At 49.2% G+C, this 6,942-nt stretch overlaps 1 non-coding gene across 1 annotated transcript; it reads left to right on the top strand.

Moving 5' to 3' along the window:
- Positions 1 to 133: 133 nt before the first annotated feature.
- On the top strand, positions 134 to 205 carry TRNAA-CGC (transfer RNA alanine (anticodon CGC)). The gene has a single exon. It is a non-coding gene; the product is annotated as a tRNA-Ala (tRNA).
- The last annotated feature ends 6,737 nt before the right edge of the window (positions 206 to 6,942 follow it).

Raw genomic sequence — 6,942 nt, 5'->3', positions numbered from 1 at the left:
CAGAGGCAGAGTATCTGGGGGTATATGACTCAGGGGTAGAGCATCTGCGGGGGCACAACTCAAGAGGAAGAATCTCTGGGGGTATAGCTCGCACTGAGAATATCTGGGGGTGTAACTCAGAGGTAGAGTGTCTGGGGGTGTAACTCAGAGGTAGAGTGCTCGCTTCGCATGTGAGAAGTCCCGGGTTCAATCCCCGGCACCTCCAGTGAACTTATTTTGTGTGTGTGTGTGTGTGTGTGTGGCTCTTACGTACCATTCCCTAGCCCCCAGTACCAGCTCTCGCTCCCTGCTGGACTTAAAAAGCATTTACAGTTACATGACAATTCAATTCCAAAGTCAATTACCGCCAATATATATATATATATATATATATATATATATATATATATATATATATATATATATATATATATATATATATATTACAGTCGACAAGGTCGCTTGTAAACAACACTTGTGGAATACCGCAACGGTGGATGGAGCAGGGCGCCATATGCCTTTATCCGGACTGCAGACTCGGTCTGTTTACGTCGCTGGGAGACGGTTATATTCAAACCTCTATAGTCTCGCGATATAGGGAACTATAAGGTATTGATTATAGGTATATGATCATGCCCCTGGGTTGGACGAGAGAGCGGCGCACGACCGGGTGGGGAGGACCCATTCGTTTAAGGGGGAGTGTGCATGTGTGTTTTTAAATTATTTTTCTTCGGCCGGAGGGCGTCATCGTGACGCAGCACCCGTGGACGCTCCCCATTGGCCGGCGGGGGCCGAGTGCCCCACCCCCTCCCGGTGATGACGCAACCGAGTGGATGCTTCCTATTGGTCGGCGTGTGACGTCACCACCCAGTGCCACGTGGCGGGGACCGCTTCTTGGCAGGCCGTCATGGCTCATAATCCTACAGTTATATCAGGTAAACTTGAACGTATGTGCAACTGTGTGTCCTTACTTGACAGAAAACAGGGGGGGAAAAAAATGGGATAAGCGTAATATTTTTCTAAGAAATAATGTTGTATATCATCAACTGACTGTTATATTTCTCTCATGTCTCCCCTGATGATGATGTGATTATGACATGAAAGTGCACTTGGGAGTTTATCGAGTTTCACTTTCCCACGTGGACTCATAGGAATATATATGCATTTATATATATATATATATATATATATATATATATATATATATATACAGAAAAGTTTTCTAATGTCTCAAAGACAATAGAGCATCGTGCTCAAGGGTCGTATACCGTCGTGCTCAAGGTCAAACAACAAGAAAACGACACACACACACACATACACACACACACACACACACGACCTGGAAACGACAAAGAGGATCAATTGGAAGACACCTCTCTCTCTCTCTCTCTCTCTCTCTCTCTCTCTCTCTCTCTCTCTCTCTCTCTCTCACACACACACACAAAAAACTACAAGTTCAAGATAGATTTCCAAAGTTAGAACTGACCCCTCCCCCCCCTTTCCCCTGCTATTATCTCAAAATTCTCTAAATAACAGATTTCTTTTTCGTTTTTGTTTATTAGAGATAAACAGAGGTCTGTTGTCCTCGAGTGGCCTTTGTCTCGCATCTTGTTATCTCTCGCTCTCTTGGTGTGTGTGAGAGAGAGAGAGAGAGAGAGAGAGAGAGAGAGAGAGAGAGAGAGAGAGAGAGAGAGAGAGAGAGAGAGAGAGAGAGGTCTCTTCCAATTGATCCTCTTTGTCGTTTCCAGGTCGTGTGTGTGTGTGTGTGTGTGTGTGTGTGTGGCCTTTTCTAGTCTATTCCTGGCGCTGCCTCACTGGAGGTAGGGGGAGGGGGGAATGCTGTTTCCTGTGTGGCGGGGTGGCGACAGGAATGGATGAATGCAGCAAGTATGAATATGTACATGTGCATATATGTATATGTCTGTTTATGTATATGTGCGTGTGTATATATATATACATATATATATATATATATATATATATATATATATATATATATATATATATATATATATATATATATATATATATGACACTGAGCCAAAGGGTCCCAAACATCTGGCCGTGCGTTTAAGTCATACTCAATATACACATATGTATAAATATGTGACTCCTGACTGTGGGAAAATTTTTACCCACCAGAGCAGATGGTACACAGGTGTGTGTGTGTGTGTGTGTGTGTGTGTGTGTGTGTGTGTGTGTGTGTGTGTGGCCACATGCTCCTATCCTATATCACTAACATTTATACACTTGCACATTCCCCATAGCTCTCAATATATATATATATATATATATATATATATATATATATATATATATATATATATATATATATATATATATATTTCTTTTTTTTCATACATATTGGCCATTTCCCGCGTTAGCAAGGTAGCGTTAAGAATAGAGGACTGGGCCTTTGAGGGAATATCCTCACTTGGCCCCCTTCTCTGTTCCTTCTTTTGGAAAATTAAAAAAAAACGAGAGGGGAGGATTTCCAGCCCCCCTCAGCTCCCTCCCCTTTTAGTCGCCTTCTACGACACGCAGGGAATACGTGGCAAGTATTCTTTCTCCCCTATCCCCAGGGATAATATATATATATATATATATATATATATATATATATATATATATATATATATTGGCTTTGATGGTTGTGATACAGTATCGAAGGTGGGAAACCTGGCCTACACACACACACACACACACATTCGCCTCGTATGTAGAAATAGGAAATTTTTGACCTAATTACCACGATCTATTAAGGTAAATAGTTCGTGAATGTTAAATGACTTGTGGGTGATTCATCAAATGTGATGATAAGTGTAATAATTCATCATATATTCCTTAATCACCCTCCCTTTCCACACGCCCCTCGCGTGTGCGCGCGCGAGCCCGCCTGAAGAACGGAGCCTTCGCTGACCAGCGACGCAGGAGGAGGAGGTGACCAGCGACGCAGGAGGAGGAGGTGACCAGCGACGCAGGAGGAGGTGGAGAAGGTGACCAGCGACGGAGCAGGAGGAGGAGGAGAAGGTGACCAGCGACGCAGGAGGAGGAGGAGGTGACCAGCGACGCAGGAGGAGGAGGAGGAGGTGGCCAGCGACGCAGGAGAAGGAGGAGGTGACCAGCGACGCAGGAGGAGGAGGAGGAGGTGGCCAGCTACGCAGGAGGAGCAGGAGGAGGAGGAGGAGGTGACCAGCGACGCAGGAGGAGGAGGAGGAGGTGACCAGCGACGCAGGAGGAGGAGGAGGTGACCAGCGACGCAGGAGGAGGAGACCAGCGACGCAGCAGGAGGAGGAGGAGGTGACCAGCGACGCAGCAGGAGGAGGAGGAGGTGACCAGCGACGCAGGAGGAGGAGGAGGTGACCAGCGACGCAGGTGGAGGAGGAGGAGGAGGAGGAGGTGGCCAGCGACGCAGGAGGAGGAGGAGGAGGAGGTGGCCAGCGACGCAGGAGGAGGAGGAGGAGGTCACCAGCGACGCAAGAGGAGGAGGCGGAGGAGGAGGAGGTGACCAGCGACGCAGGAGGAGGAGGAGGAGGTGACCAGCGACGCAGGAGGAGGAGGAGGTGACCAGCGACGCAGGAGGAGGAGGAGGAGGTGACCAGCGACGCAGGAGGAGGAGGAGGTGACCAGCGACGCAGGAGGAGGAGGAGGTGACCAGCGACGCAGGAGGAGGAGGAGGAGGTGACCAGCGACGCAGGAGGAGGAGGAGGTGACCAGCGACGCAGGAGGAGGAGGAGGTGACCAGCGACGCATGTGGAGGAGGAGGAGGAGGAGGAGGTGGCCAGCGACGCAGGAGGAGGAGGAGGAGGAGGTGGCCAGCGACGCAGGAGGAGGAGGAGGAGGTCACCAGCGACGCAAGAGGAGGAGGTGACCAGCGACTCAGGAAGAGGAGGAGGAGGTGACCAGCGACGCAGGAGAAGGAGAAGGAGGTGACCAGCGACGCAGGAGAAGGAGGAGGAGGTGACCAGCGACGCAGGAGAAGGAGGAGGAGGCGACCAGCGACGCAGGAGGAGGAGGGAGTCGTACCGTCGTGCTCAAGGGGTCGTACCGTCGTGTTCAAGGGGGTCGTACCGTCGTGCTCAAGAATCGTACCGTCGTGCTTAAGGGGCCGTACCGTTTTGCTCAAGGGGTCGTACCGTCCTGCTCAAGGAGTCGTACCGTCCTGCTCAAGAATCGTACCGTCGTGCTTAAAGGGTCGTACCGTCCTGCTCAAAGGGATCGTACCGTCGTGCCCAAGAATCGTACCGTCGTGTTCAAGGGGGTAATACCATCGTGCTCAAGGGGGTCGTACCTTCGTGTTCAAGGGGGTCGTACCTTCGTGTTCAAGGGGGTCGTACCGTCGTGTTCAAGCTTTTAAACTGACGCCCAGCGAAGCACTGACCAGCGAGAGGCGAACGACCCGACTGATGGTTGGATGACCTTCTTCAAACTTGACCCCCAGACGACCACTTGACCCCTAGACGACCAATGTCTATCGAAGGCACACCAGCAAGTCGACCTCCTCTCCTCCTTCCCCCTACTCCAACATAACTCAAATGACTCCCTCGCCCCCCCATGAAACATAACCCGAACACACCAAACCCCCCCCCCCTTCAATCATAACCCGACCCTCCCCCCCCACCCCACACCCCATTCAAACATAACCCGAACCCCCCCTCATTCAAACATAACCCGAACCCCCCCTCATTCAAACATAACCCGAACCCCCCCCATTCAAACATAACCCGAACCCCCCCCCATTCAAACATAACCCGAACCCCCTCTCATTCAAACATAACCCGAACCCCCCCATTCAAACATAACCCGAACCCCCCCTCATTCAAACATAACCCGAACCCCCCCTCATTCAAACATAACCCGAACCCCCCCCCATTCAAACATAACCCGAACCCCCCCTCATTCAAACATAACCCGAACCCCCCCTCATTCAAACATAACCCGAACCCCCCCCATTCAAACATAACCCGAACCCCCTCTCATTCAAACATAACCCGAACCCCCCCATTCAAACATAACCCGAACCCCCCCTCATTCAAACATAACCCGAACCCCCCCTCATTCAAACATAACCCGAACCCCCCCATTCAAACATATCCCCCCACCCCCACCCCCACCCCCAACAACAACAACAGAAGGGGTCCCCCCCCCCCCCCGACCCCATGTGTGTGGACATGTACGTCAAGCAGTAATTCTAAGATCCATATTCTCGTCCGCTTGCACATCTGGCAGACAAGCCAGCACATGGCTGCTGCCGGCAATATTTCTCTCCCTCACATCATCACAATTTTGGACCGTCAGACAAATGGCTGTTCATCTGTTTGGAGGAGATTAGAAAAAAAAAAAAAACGAAGCCTTCCCTACGAATCTCGCGGGTAAATACAGCCAACTGTGAGTGGGAAATGATCTTAAAGGTAGCATTTGATATTACACCGAAGTCTTTCCCTTTGAATCTCGCAGGTAAATATAGCCAACTGTGAGGAAAATAATCTTAAAATAAAGGCAACATTTAATATTACACCGAAGTCTTCCCTACGAATCTCGCGGGTAAATATAGCCAACTGTGTGAGCAACCCGCGTCGCCTTAAGACCCCAGTTACGAGGCAGACTTCGACCTCTCGGTTGTCATGATACTTGTACTGTGTCTTTACCACTCCACTGTCCCTCCTTACCTCTATCCACGCCCCCAGGGTAAGTTACTGACCCCTTGCTAACCCCACAGGTGCTGTATCCTGCCCACGGGTGAACGGAATACCCAGGAAAGCACGGGAAATAAGGGGAAAGAGATGGGCGGGTGATGGAGTGGTGCCGAATGTGGCGAGTGAGGTGTGTGTGTGTGTGTGTGTGATGTGTGTGTGATGTGTGTGTGTGCGTGTGTGTGTGTGTCTGTGTGTGTGTGTGATGTGTGTGTGTGTGATGTGTGATGTGTGTGTGTGTGTGTGTGTGTGTGTGTGTGATGTTGAATGTTGACCAGGGCGTCCCATCTGCCATGCAGGCGTCAGCAGTAACGTTATGATCCAGTGACACCCACACTCGGGATCCCTTCTGTCTGGGGTGGGAAGGGAGAGGGGGTGTTCTGCGTCCCGAGGCTGCGCTCCAATCAGTAGCAGGGAAAGGACGAACCCCCCCGCGAAGAAGAAGAAGTCACCCGACGAGGTCGTACGACGAAGGTACAGCCTCAACCAGAGGTGACATTTCTCTTCTTCTTTTCTTTTTAATATAATCTCTCTCTCTCTCTCTCTCTCTCTCTCTCTCTCTCTCTCTCTCTCTCTCTCTCTCTCTCGTTACGTTCGTCACCGTCACAAGGATTGCTTAGGTGGCGCGACGCTGCACCCCGCGTCACTCACTCCATCACACTGGAAATAACTACGAAGGAAAAAAGAAAAAAAAGGAGGGACCCTATATCACTTTAAATGCCTTCTTCCCCGTGTTTCCTTTTTTTAAAAAAAAGGCCCCTAAGAAAAAATAACTTCTCACCTCCACATGGTTTGTAAGGTACAGCTGCTGGCTTCCCTCAACTGTATTTACAGCAGCGGGGTTTTTTTTTTACAGAAGAATGTGTCTGTGTTACAATGACACTATTATGTATTTGTTTTATGTTAGATGAGACGGCGCGGGCAGCTAAGGCCCTAATCAAGGCCATCCTATTAACGTTCTATATACATATATTTATATTCTATTTATTTATTTATTTTGCTTTGTCGCTGTCTCCCGCGTTAGCGAGGTAGCGCAAGGAAACAGACGAAAGAATGGCCCAACCCACCACCCACATACACATGTATATACATACACGTCCACACACGCAAATATACATACCTATACATCTCAACATATATATATATATATATATATATATATATATATATATATGTATATTTGTTTTTGTTTTCTTGTGTCTCCCCTGATGATGTGATTATTACACGATCCTTCATCCATCCATCCATTCATCCATCCATCCATCCATCC

Source organism: Panulirus ornatus, chromosome 18 (genome assembly GCF_036320965.1).
Source record: "Panulirus ornatus isolate Po-2019 chromosome 18, ASM3632096v1, whole genome shotgun sequence".
In the NCBI taxonomy this organism is placed as follows: domain Eukaryota; kingdom Metazoa; phylum Arthropoda; class Malacostraca; order Decapoda; family Palinuridae; genus Panulirus; species Panulirus ornatus.
Note: the sequence above shows the minus strand (reverse complement) of the source record. Positions and strands in the feature narration are given on the sequence as shown.